The following is a 13,695-nucleotide window of genomic DNA, read 5'->3' as shown; positions in this document are numbered from 1 at the left end:
AAATACTGAGGGCAGCCAGAGAGAAAGGTCAGGTTACCCACAAAGGGAAGCCTATCAGACTCACAGCAGATCTCTCAGCAGAAACCCTACAAGCCAGAAGAGAGTGGGGGCCAATATTCGACATCCTTAAAGAAAAGAACTTTCAACCCAGAATTTTACATCCAGCCAAACTAAACTTCATAAACAAAGGAAAAATGAAATCTTTTGTGAACAAGCAAGCACTCAGAGATTTCATCACCACCAGGCCTGCTTTACAAGAGCTTCGGAAAGAACCACTACACATAGAAAGGAACAACCAGTATCAGCCTTTCTAAAAAATACCACAAAGTAAAGAGCATCAACATAATCAAGAATTTACATCAACTAATAGGCAAAACAGCCAGCTAACATTAAATGGCAGTATTAAACTCACATATATTATTATTAATTCTAAATTTAAATCGACTGAATCCCCCAATCCAAAGACACAGACAGGCAAAAAAAGCCAAAACCCATCGGTATGCTGCATCCAGACCCATCTCACATGCAAGGATACACAAAGACCCAAAACAATGGGATGGAGAAAGATTTACCAACCAAATGGAGAGCAAAAATAAATAAATAAATAAAAAGCAGGAGTTACTTTAAAGCAACAAAGATCAAAAGAAGCAAAGAGGGATATTACATAATAATAAAAGGATCAATGCAACAAGAAGAGCTAAAGATCCTAAATATACACGCACCCAATACAGGAATACTCAGATATATAAGACTTATAAAGAGACTTAGACTCCCACACAATAATAGTGGGAGACTTCAACATCAATATTAGACAGATCAATGAGACAGAAAATTAATAATGATATCCAGGATTTGAACTCGGATCCGGAACAAGTAAAGTTAATTAACATTCATAGAACTCTCCACTTTAAATACACAAAATATACACTTATCAGTACCACATCACATCTATTTACAGGTTTAAATGAAATATTGGTTGGCTCCTTGTTTGTTATTTTCTTCCCTTATTTTTTTTTTTTTTCATATCTCTATTATTAAGCACAATTATAGACATACCCATTTTTAGACTGCATTCTAGCCCGGGCAAGAAAGCAACACTCCCATTCTCACTCCCTCTTCCTCTTTCTCTTTCTCCCTTTCCTTCATTCTTTTTTTTTTATTCTTTTTTTCTTACTTTCTTTCTTCTTAAAAAAAAAAAAAATAAAATAAAATAAAATTTGGTGTCCCAGCAGTGGAAATGAATGGTGTAGGCTTCTATTCTGCCATCTTGTTAACTGAGGTTAATTCTAAAAGCCAACATTCTGTCATTCCAACTCAACTGGCCTTTATGATCTGAACTAAGTCTTATGAAATGCTAAGTGGATTTTCTATGGGATAAATCTTGTAAATCCCTGCATTTTCTGATTATCAAAAATGGCTAGATATTTATGGCATTGGAATATTGTGACATAAAAGGTATTTTATGTGAAAGCATTTCAAAGCCTCTGTTTGTTGGCCACATGAGTATAGAAGTATTCAATTTGGAGCTGCTAAAGAGCTGAGGTCCTGGTTTACCCATCATTGATGGCAGCAGGGCTCTATGAGACATCCAACTGGCTTATTTTTGTGTCTTCATAGGTAATAAATGATTATTAACTCTCTATGGGGAACCAGGTGCTGAACTTTACAAATAATGTAACATAATCCATGTAGCATTTAGATCCAGTAATGATTTCACCATATGGTAATTTACTAGGTAGTAGTGTTGACTCTGTGAATCCAAAGGATGTTTAGAAATTTTTCATTTCTTAGGATAAAGGTTTTAGAGTTGCTGCTCTACAAAACCATAGGTGAATGACCTTTAGTTGTGGAATTTAACTCTTTAAAGCAGTTGCCCTGTGTGTCTACCAGAAAAATAATAGTGTTCAGATCCTTGGGAATTATATCAGTCAGTGACAGGAGGATGGTTATTTATTTACTTATTTTTTCTGAGACGGAGTCTCTCTCTCTGTAGCCTAGGCTGGTGTGCAGTGGCGTGATCTCAGCTCACTGCAACCTCTGCCTCCCAGCTCCTGGTTCAAGCAATTCTCCTGCCTCAGCCTTTCGAGTAGCTGGGATTACAGGCACATGCCACCATGCCCAGCTAATTTTTGTAGTTTGTATTTTTAGTAGAGAATTTTTAGTAGGGGTTTCACCATGATGGCGATGCTGGTCTTGAACTCCTGACCTCGTGATCTACCTGCCTCGGCCTCCCAATTACAGGCATGTGCTACTGCACTCAGCCAAGGATTGTTATTTTTAAAAGATAAATACTTAGTCTCAGTATCTCAACTTGCAGCCTGTTGAGACCATTTTTAATACATATATGCTTTTGCTTGAGCTTCTAAGAACCCATCTGGGAAATAATATTCTCATAGGTCTCTTATTTTGGTTTCTAATTATATTTTTGATCCCTTGTCCCTTACCATTTCTCCTAAATTATATAAATCAGTATAGATATTTAATATCTAGCAACTGTAGGTACCATGTTTCTGATACTAGTAATGTAAAATTTTTTTCTTAGCTAGAGAACAAATTCTGCATAAATCATAGTACTGAATTATTTCTAAATTAGATTAATTTATATAAAGTGATAAAATGTTATTGGTTTCCTATTTTGTCATCTTTAGTATTCATGGAGAAGCAGTTCTTTTCTCTTTTCTCCAAGATCTTTAACAAAATTAGCCTTTGTAACCATTTTTGTGCTAGTCGACTATGAATGCGGAGAACTATTGAAGCAGAAAATTAAAATGCTTTCAATGTTTTAATTTTAACACAAATCATTAATCTGCATTTCAACGTTATTTCTTTCATTGATAAATTTATTGCTTTAAAAGTATTTCTATCCTTCATAAGTCTTTTCTAGCAAAAGAGCTTGGTTACATTTTTGAAATTCTTGCTATTTGAGTAACTTACCAAGTAGCAAAAATTTTGGCAGCTAAACCCCATTTGACTATTGACAGAAGGCTTTATGATATATGCTGTCAAGCATTTTATTGCCTTATGGGTACAGATTTTTTTTAAGTTAGGAAACAAGGGGCATTTCCAGTACACTTTCACCTCTAACAGTGTATACATTTACTATGAGTATTTTAGAGAGTGGTTACACTAAATTCATGTTTATTTTTTTAAATAAAAAGCCCTAGAGTTTTTATGTAGAATTTTCAGGACTGGAAAAGACCTCAAGGATCTCAAGAAAATATTAAATGCCACCGGTTTCTGAGATCGCTTCTAGAGTGAAAGCCCTAGAGAACAGGGAATGTGACTTTAGAACCTTGCATATGGGAGATGCCTGGTAAGTATTTGATTGATCAGTAACCTGTCACTTTTTATCAGTGAGGATGCAGAGGCTGGGAAAGGTTCAATGATGGGTGTAAGGGGGGTCTAAGCCTAATCTAACTATTAAAGTGTTGAGAACTGAGTCCCTGAGCAATATGGGTACAGTGTGAGGTACCTACCATGACATACCATGTGTCCATGTCTGCAGCTTCGAAGATTCACTGGTCTCATTCTAAATAGAGCAGCTTGCTGATTCCCAAGCACTGGCATAACAATTAATCATTTGTCCCTTCCCTGGGTCCTTATTCCCAAAGCTAGCTTGAACAAGGGATATTGCTCTTTTTTCTCCTTCCCGCTTTAAATATTTATTGACTTAAATTCTATGCTGGGGATCTAGCAGTTGACAAACACAAATGGCCCCTGTCTATAAGGAGCTTACAGTCTTGCCCCTCTTTGCTGCTACCCACTTCCTTCCCTCTTCCTCCCCTCAACCGCATATGGGACCTTTATGTTATGTTAACTTTTATCCTGTTTACTTTCTCATTGTGTGCTTGTACACTCTCTTTCTATACACACACACGCACACACACGATTTTATCTGAATAATTTGAGAATAAGTTGAATAACTCATGGCCCTTTTCCCCGTGGTATAATTATCAGCTTAAGTAAATAAGGTCCTTTGATGTCCTTGATTTCTGAAAGATGTTTTTCAACTGGTCTCTACAGGGAAATGAACCTAGGAGAGGAAAGTTGCAAACATGGAGAAAAATATTTTCATAAATTCTACCAAGTTCTTAGGGTTAGAGCCAAGCTTCTTGTGTGTGTGTGACTTAAAATGGCCCTGTGTTTGGTTTGATGCTTTGCTGTTGCCATCTTGAAATTCTTTATAATTGGGGGGAAATATCTCCATGTTTTCATTTCATACAGGATGAGCAGATTGTGTAGCTCATCCTGCTTATAACACTTATATACTGGACCAAGAACTTTTGTATCTGTTATTATAGATATTGCTGAGGATAGGGAAACTGAGGCTTAGAAAGATTTGAAATAACTTGGCTTGGGTTGTTGAGTTACTGGTAGAACCAAGATATTTGAACTCAAGTCTTTCTGATTGCTTATCTGATGGCTGTCACATCATCTCCAACTACTTTATGCCCTTTAACTCTATTTACACTGGGTTTAATTGTCTCTTGATTTGGAATTGACTTGTCCTTTCTTTTTTTCGCCTGTCTTCTCTTCTTAACTCTGTCTTCTCTTGGTAGCACAGTTGTTCTCTCTCATCCTAAATCCCTGGGCTGTAGTGTTAGCCAGAGGCCATTTGGAAAATTTTAATAAGTTGATAATTTTCATCCTAAGGAAACTATCCATTAGTAGCTTCCACCTTAATCTTCTCCTGATGTGTGGAGAAAAGGCTGTGTGCCATCATCCCCTCACTTATTCTTTTTTTTTTTAGACGGAGTTTCGCTCTTGTTACCCAGGCTGGAGTGCAATGGCGCAATCTCGGCTCACCGCAACCTCCGCCTCCTGGGTTCAGGCAATTCTCCTGCCTCAGCCTCCTGAGTAGCTGGGATTACAGGCACGCGCCACCAGGCCCAGCTGATTTTTTGTATTTTTAGTAGAGACGGGGTTTCACCATGTTGACCAGGATGGTCTCTATCTCTTGACCTCATGATCCACTCGCCTCGGCCTCCCAAAGTGCTGGAATTACAGGCGTGAGCCACCGCGCCTGGGCCCCCTCACTTATTATTGTATCTCACGATTGAGCAACTGGTTTCCTTCATGTTCCCAGCTTTTGGAGTCCCTCTGTTATCCTTTGGGATCTGAGTCTTGCTGTATGTTCAGTGTCTTCTGACAACTGGAAAACTATCCGGAATCTGAGTTTAGGTCTGGGTGGGTCTTCCTGTGCTCAAACCTTCCTGGTACTCACTACTCTTCTGGTCTGTTCTAGGCCCTGGAGGTACATCATTGTTCTAGCTCTCAAGTTTACGTTATGGTCCCCCTTATTGCTGTGTTTATTTTTCTGTTAAGATGTCTTAGGCAAAACACAAAATTAATACATCAGGACTGTTTGGGGGAATATAAAGTCAGGAGAAAGGCTAAAAATGTGAGGAGACGCTGCAAAAAGTATTGGTATGTGTAAAATTGTACTGCTGAAATAGTGGAGAAGAGCTCCTTTTTCATCAAGGGAGCGACAAAGGAGTTGATTTTTCATTTCTGTAGAGTAATTTAGGAATTCAGACTGTTGTGATAGTACTGTGAGCTGTGACATATTGAAAATTGTTACCAGAGGAGCCAGTACAATCTCTTTTCTTGGTTTTCTTTTAGAAAGAGGAGTGAGGTCTTCCTGCCTCAATCACTTAAGGGCACCTTTCCCTAAAGATCATGTTTCGTTAATAAAATGTCTTCCTCAGGCATTACGAGATTAGATTTTCAGAGGAGGCATCTCCTTTCCAGTCTTTCAGGAGTTTATGGCCATCCCGCTGCCTTAGAGACCTGTTTCCTGTTCTCAGGGGAGTCTCTGGTCAACTGTGCAGAGCAAACAACCTGAAGTCTGCTGGGGTTGAAGTGACTTGGTGGTTCTGAAGCAGCCTCGAAGGTTGAACTCTCTTTAGTCAGGCCTTGGTTTTGGGTGGCCTGGAGAGACTTCCCAGAGATGTGGCTGTTATCTCTGGCTTGAATTTTTGTGGTTATTGACTTTAAGTTCAGGGGGCCTGAGTGGCTTTTGTACTCAGAAGAGCTTTGTTAAGGGAGGAGGGTGTTCAATAATCTAGAATCATTTCTCCTCTCTTCCCTCCCCCTCGCCCTTTATGGTTATCTCTATGTTTACATTTCTTATGGGACCAGTCTGTATATGTACCGTTCCAGGGCTCAGTATGATTGGATAAGGGAGTAGGGGGTTTGCATTATGATGACCATGAGTATCTCCTATTTGAAACCACTTGAATGCATGTAGTTAATCCCTATTTGATTGGCTGTAAGTCAAGCCATGCAGAGATGGCAGATTAAGGCATGGTAAAATATCCTGTATTAAGATGTCAGGTATGTCCAAGTGTGGTTATTGTACAACCAAACAGTCCTCCTTTAGCTGGAGTGTTGGAGAATATAAGCACTTAGGTTTTATTCTGGACATTTCCACTGTAGTCATCCAGCTCCACTTCCCAAGGGAGGAAGTAAAGGGTCTTCTGTTCTGGGGAAAGTACGTTCCGAGTGCTGTGGGGGGAGTTTGAATATATGACTACTTAAGTTTTGAGAATTCAATTAAAGCTTCAGTCCTCAGGATACATATATGTTTTAATATATGTCACTGTCAATGACCATTAGAGATTCCCATGTGACTACCTATCTCTAGTTAATTCTCCTCTGTTAATGTTATAATTAACACTGATCACATCTGATGGTAGCTACTCCAACAGTTGATGCTGCCTTACAAAGTCCAGGTACTTTTATTTATATCTGGGTATGAGTTCATGGAACCCAAATGTCAATCAGAATTTTACATTTTCTGAGTCATTACCAAAGATAGTTCAGTGTGCTTTAGTGTTCCCCAGCTGCAGACTCCTGGGTTTCTTACAGCACCTGTGAGTAAAATCTTGCCCATAAGGTCTTGGTTATTTTCATGGATTGCTCAAGTTGAAATCAAGTTCTGAGCATACCAAAGATTTTATTTTAAATTGTATTGACATCTTCATCAAGCTGACAATGATGTGCCTGTAAATTTTTATGCTAATCTATAAAATTTAAAGTGACATGACCAATAAACAATCAGGTCTTTCAAAAAATAATGAAAAAATTTTATTTTAAAGCCAAGAGCCTCGAAGGGGAGATCAATGTCATCAAGGAGGCAGCAGTCAAAGAGGCAGTCAGGCTAATGAGTGGCTCATCTTTGTTCTGTGGAACATAGCAAAACTGAATATGGGTTATACTCAGTTTGTTCTGGGATTCATATGCTTAAAAATGTGTAGCAATTACTGTCCACTGATGCATGTTAGGTTTTTAATGTAGGAAGTGTCCAAACTGGTTTATTTGACAAGTGTGTGTAATCTATAGGTCATGTTCTGTCTCATTAGAATGTAGAGTTATATCTCTCCAGTGATGAATAAATAGTCACAGTAAGCCGGCTCTCTGAGTAAAACCCTTGTGTTGTCTATTCTCAGCATTTATTTAGCAAGCATCGGATGGAAACCTGCACTCCTACAGGTCTTCAACTGTTCTCAGCTTAAATTTTTGTAGTACCCTGGGTTTGCAATTTAAGTGTTTGGTTATACTCTGTTGTCCTGTTGTCTAGCAATTCTTGCTGACAATCATATTTTAAGCATGTTTGTCTGGTTTGGGGCAAGGGCACTGTGTTTGCATTAGAAAGCCCAGTTTCTCCACTGACTAGTTTTATGATCTTGGGGAAGTCATGGGGAGCTGTGGAGGCTCAGCTTCCTCATTTGTGAATACAGAATGATAATACTGCCTCTCAGCCTTCCCGTAGTTGCTGTCAGGCTCATGTGGGGTATGTGTTTCTAGAGGACTTCGTAAGGGGTAGAGTTTATAAAGCATCAAACAGGAGTCATGAGATAACTATTACCATTATTGAACATTTAGGTACATTGCATACACTTTGGTTTGTGAATTGCCTTTTCCTTTGTATGTGAACTCAGAGTAACATTCCATTTTGTTCCTTGGGGTTTAATGTAAAAGTTGCAGCAATTTTCTGGGTGTTTCTGAGCTTCATGTAATGGCAATTTCTTCAAATGTACTGACAATGAATAGGCCATAGGCATGAACTGTGCTGGTTTTGTTTGAATTGATAAATGATCTCTACCTTCTCTCATTCATTTGCAATGACTACATTTTTAGTGAGTTGAGTCCATTGTAAATAAAAACTGAAAGTACATTTCCAGTTTATCCCATAGATTATTAACAGACTCTCAGAGGCTAAAGTCTAACCCTTTGGTTAGCTCATATTTTATTTCTGTGATTTGCACAGGCCAAATAATGGATAGTCCTACCCTCTGCTTCAGAGCCAGATATTGCTCAGGACAGCTAGCTGAGTAAGGATGGCTGAGGAGTCAAGGGATTTTGGTGAAAGATTAGTGCCCATTGTCTCCAGAATGCTCTGGAACAGCTTAAGACTAAGCAGGGCTCAGAGACGACAATGCCTCAGTGGTAGTAAAAAAAAAAAACCCCATATTTTATGGGAAGGAAATCTGCTAGCTCATCCTGGGAGCATCTGCCTGGACCGGTCCACTTGGGAGTTTCCCTGCTTCTAGCTCTTTGGGGTTGTACGTACATTGGAAAATTCTTGTTGAGTTTTCATGTGTTTGCGTAGCTACATTGGTGATTTCGATATGTTACTCTTAGTGATGATTTTGGGTTTCCTCTGTAGTTGAGTGCACAGTGAAATTTCCTACAAGGAATTAAGCTCTGGTTGCTCTGTTGATTGTTCTGTGAGACATTCAGATGAAAAAAAGAGAGACTGAAGGAAATCAGTGACTCAAAATCTCCATATTACCTTATCATCTTGGTGAAGATCACTGATTCTAGAGACATTCTGTAAAGATTCAAAGCCCATATCTATCACAGACTTGCTGTGCCATTGTGGGAAAGTTACTTAACTGCTTTTTGCCTCAGATTCCACGTTTGAAACTAGAGAAATGATTGTACCTAACTTATTCAAAGGGACATTATAAGGATTAAATAAGGCATGTGCAATGCTAGGAACAGTATCTGGAACTTAGTAAAGTGCTTCAAAGTAAGCTTCAAAGAAATTTCTCCATCATTATACTAGTGAGAAGGAATTATATTCTTTTTTTAAAAAAATTTATTTATTTATTTATTTTACTTTAGGTGCATGCTGTATCTGGCATTTCTCCCCATGTTATCCCTCCCCACCCTTCCCTCCCTCCCCACCCCACATTGTCTCTCCCCTACCCACCCCCAACTGTCCCCTGTGTGTGATGCTCCTCTCCCTGAGTCCACGTGTTCTTGTTGTTCAACACCCACCTATGAGTGAGAACATATGGTGCATGGCTTTCTGTTCTTGGGCTATATTCTTTTTTTTTTTTTTTTTTGGAGACAACCTCCACCTCCTGTGTTCAAGCAATTCTCCTGCCTCTGCCTCCTGAGTAGCTGAGACTGCAGGCGTATGCCACCACACCCAGCTAATTTTTGTATTTTTAGTAGAGACAGGGTTTCACCATGTTGGCTAGGCTGGTCTCTACCTCTTGACCTCATGATCCCCCTTCCTGGCCTCCCAAAGTGCTGGGATTACAGGCACGAGCCATAGCGAGCACCCAGCCTAGGGATTATATTCTTTTTCCAAGTTCAGTGTTACTAAACTGACTACACTTTTTAAAAACAATGTTTTTTTTTTCTGAGTATAAAATGAATAAATGCTGGTTCTAAAACAATCAAAATATAGTAATCTATTTAGAAGAAAATATAAACACCTAGATATAGCCATGGATAACCTCTGATAACATTTTTCATATATTTTTATAGGATTTATTCTATGTGTCTATACACATGTATTTTACATAATTAAAATAACATTGAGTAGTTTGTATCCTCCTTTTTTCACTTAGTATGTCAAACATTCTCTAGGTAAATGCAATGCCTTACAGACATCGTTAATGGTTAGACAGTATTCCAAAATGTGAATGTATATTTAAATCAATCATTCCCTGTTTGGTAGGCAATTAGACAGTTGATTTGAACAAATGTTAAGGAAAGGATATATCCTTTTATATGGATTTTTATGTTTTTGATGATTTCCTTATGGTAGTTTTCTAGCGTAAATAGCATAACCATTTTTACAAATCTTGCTGCATCTTGCCTGACGACTTTTCATGAAGTTTGTTATAGTTTATGCTCTCAATGTACAACTTAACAGCACAGTATGAAAGTTCCTGTGAAATCCTCCCTTCATCGAGATACCTGTATGTAGGATAGGCCTTAGGAAGGGGTAGCTGGGTGTGACTGGAAGCTCTCAATGGTGAACCTGCACCCTACACTCGCTTTTGCTCTAGTTTACGTTTTGTGATGAAAACTGTGAATATGCTTTAAGATAATGTGGTACTATGGCTTTACAGACTATATTTTTTAAGTGTTTCTGTGTTTCTATGCCAGAGACACTAAAAGCTTCTGGCATTGTGTGGGAATATTTTCTAGCTGGGAAAAAACATGAAGAATTTCAATATTATGCCTAAAACCTTATACATGGTTTCCAGAACCTAGCACACAGAGCCAGGGGAAAGGGCCCAAATCTGGAATCAGGTTGGGTTTGAATTCTGGTTCATCACAGCTGTGTGATCTCAGACATCTTGTCAGACTTGAATCTCAGTTTTCTTACCTTTAAAATATGGATATGAATATATCTCCTTGCAGAATTTTCTGAAAATAAGGGAAGATAATGTTTGTGTAGTGGTGTTTGGTAAATGGTAGCTTTTATAATAATGTTTCATTAAGTGACATGGTTCCTGTGTTTGTGTCAGTAGGTTTTAAGATTGGACTTGTGAGCCCTAGGGGCAGATATGCTCCCTGTTTTCACTCTGAGTTTGTCTCAGTTTAGAATTATATGACTGGTGAGGTTGGAGTGTTGTATAGAGGAGTGTTGTGGTGAGGAGAGAGTGTTGTGTAGAACATTTTAAACATGAGATTTGGTTAATTGAACTTAAGCCAGTGATTGGAGAGGCCATTTTTACTGCATTAGCTTCTATTTATTGAGGTTATATTTTTTCAGCCACTGGGGCAGCCCCAGTGGCTAGGCCCTTGGCCTCTATCACTCATTTAACCTTAGGCCAAACCTCTAATCCTAAATATCTTCACTGCCATCTCCAGGTAAGGATATTTAGGCTTAGAGTTTTAGAGAGTACCAGTCCTCCTCCTACCACCACTTAGTGTTGTCAGATTTACCAAGTAAAAATATAGGAATATTTCATGGGACATACTTATACTGAAAATTATTTGTTGTTTCTCTGAAATCTAAATTTAAGTGGGTGTCCTGTTTCATCTGACAACCCTACCCATAAATGACCCAAGACCAGGCAGTGAGTAAAGGAAAAGGCTGGGGCTTAAATCTTTCTCCATTTTCCATGGAAACCATTACTTTTACCTATTACTTTATGATGTTTTCCTTAAGAGATCAGAAGTAGAACTCAGGTATGAAAGATGAGGAAAATGCTGTGAGATGAGGTGTAAAGTCCTTCACTGATTGTAAATTTAGAAGCTGAACTCAGAGATACTGTTTTTAATTTTTCACTTGATTGGTGAAGGTAATTCCATGTTAGGTCTAATGATTAAAAATGAAGAAAGTTGATGAGGGTCTATAAAGTACCTACTGTATGCCAAGTACTGTGCTACAATGAATCTAGAAAAGGCTCAAACTTTTCAAGTGAGGGTTTCAGTTAAGAAATTAAAGATTCTACGACTGTAGGGTTGTTGAGGTGACCCATCAGAGGAAGCACCATTGTCCCCAAAGTCTGTTGGCCTAGTTTTGGCATTGTACATGACCTTCTGTTGGGAGAATACAGGGGAGTGATTTCAGAGATGTGGTTATTCATTCAGTGTCTCTACCAACCTCAGGATAGGTGTTTAAGTTTTATGATTCATTTGAATGGGCTGCATAGGAGGTTATTTGCTACTGCTGAAGAATTGGATGTTTGATAAGACGTAGATATTTCTTGGCTCTCAAAAATCTGCGAGTGCTCCTTGATGGTCAAACACACACTTAGGGGCCATAATTGCTTTTTAAAAGCTTGCCCACCTGCCCTATGAAGTTGCTATGTGGTCACCCTGGGTGAGTGGCTTGGCCCTCAAAGGTGCCCCAGAGCCACTCAGTATAAACCCGCCATGTGCTTGTGTGGTTGGGCTCCATATCCAATCTTGCATGCCAGCCTTTTCAGGGAGGGATCTGGGGCTTCAGGAGCAAGAGGTGAGAGGGTTGAAGAACTTATTATGAGCAAGACTCCCGGTGGGTAAAGTGAGAAAATAAAAAGTTTGTCCCCTTCCTTTCTTGACCCCAGATTGAAGTGGGGGGATCTTTGGAAAGAAGGCTTTCCAAACCTTCTTGGGAATTGGAAATACTTTAGTCCTCACCTCTTTTCAGGATTGATCAGGAGATAAACCCAAGATGCCTTTTGCTTTTTGGGCATCTTTGGTTCTGGGCAGCCAAAGGAACTAGACATTCATTACTTGGTGTTACTAATTTTGTGTTAGAAAAACACCATCACCGTTATCTTTTTGTATAACATTACCTGGGAGTATTAAATATTTGAAATATTTAGCAGGAATGGGTATTTCTGAGATATCTCACATTTTGGGGTGCCATCTTGTGTTCAGACTACAGATTAATTCAGATTAAGCAATGAAATCCACTCCTTGTCTGGGTTGATGTAAAGAATTTCAAGACTAATAATAGTAATAACAATATGTAACTGTGATTCTAAGCACTTTCTGTGGATTTAATTAATTATTGCAATAACATTTTGAAGTAGAAACTATTATTATGCCCACTGTACAAATAAGGAAATGGAGGAGCAGATAATTTAAGTAAATTGCCCAAAGTCACACAGCTAATTGGTGGTAGAGTCAGGCTTTGAATCCAGGCAGATAGGCTCCTAAACTCTTAACAGTTGTTTTACATAGTCATGTAGGTATGTATGTCAGATTCAATCTTGCAAGAAGGATATTCTCATCATGTATTTAATTGTGTGTGCCTATATATACCTTTGAAATCCAAGTTTCCTTAGAGTATTTAAAAGTAAATAGTGTGGTATGCAAATCGGGGCAGGGGATGTGCAAATTGGGAAACAGGTGACTTGGACCTGGTGTAGAGCTTGGCACCTTGGAATCTAGGGGTGAGTTAGCAATCTAGGCTGGATGGCCCTGGTGGGAATTGCCTAAAGGGCCTGACACTGTTATATGCAGAATGGGAGATCCTGGGAGTCCTGAGGGCCACAGGTGGGTGAGGGCCAACTGCAGCTGGGGATAAGAAAATGGCAATAGGGTTGATATTAGAAAGGGAATCCTGGAGTAAGAGAGTTAATACTCAGGATGAGAGTCTTAGTTACAATGCTTAAGTGCAAGACTACTGTAAATTGCCTATGAAATATATCTGCTCATGTGTCTGTCTACCTGTCTCTTCAAAGAAGTTGAATAAAGTTACAAATAATGCTTACATAGACTTTAGGGAAAATTGCACTATAATAATGTGCTGGTTCATTCACTAAAAACTGACTTGTTTTGGACCCATTCATACTATTTACTTTGTCCACATCCACAGGGATGTGATTTTTTTTTTTTAAACCTGAGAAATAGCTTTGACCAAGTAAGTGTTTTGAAACTATAACCTCATTCCTTCTAAGTTGGAAACATTCCATTCTTTTCTGTGAACATTGCTATGTTTGTGTG

The 13,695-nt window shown here is 38.8% G+C and overlaps 1 protein-coding gene across 6 annotated transcripts in view; it reads left to right on the top strand.

The window, feature by feature from the left end:
* The window catches only part of PLCH1 (phospholipase C eta 1), a 246,046-nt gene that overhangs the window by 61,442 nt on the left and 170,909 nt on the right, over window positions 1–13,695 (top strand). The gene's annotated exons all lie outside the window — the stretch shown is intronic.

The sequence above is a fragment of the Cebus imitator genome, unplaced genomic scaffold (assembly GCF_001604975.1).
Source record: "Cebus imitator isolate Cc_AM_T3 unplaced genomic scaffold, Cebus_imitator-1.0 Scaffold25, whole genome shotgun sequence".
Classification (NCBI taxonomy): Eukaryota; Metazoa; Chordata; class Mammalia; order Primates; family Cebidae; genus Cebus; species Cebus imitator.
This window is presented reverse-complemented; position numbering and strand designations above follow the sequence as displayed.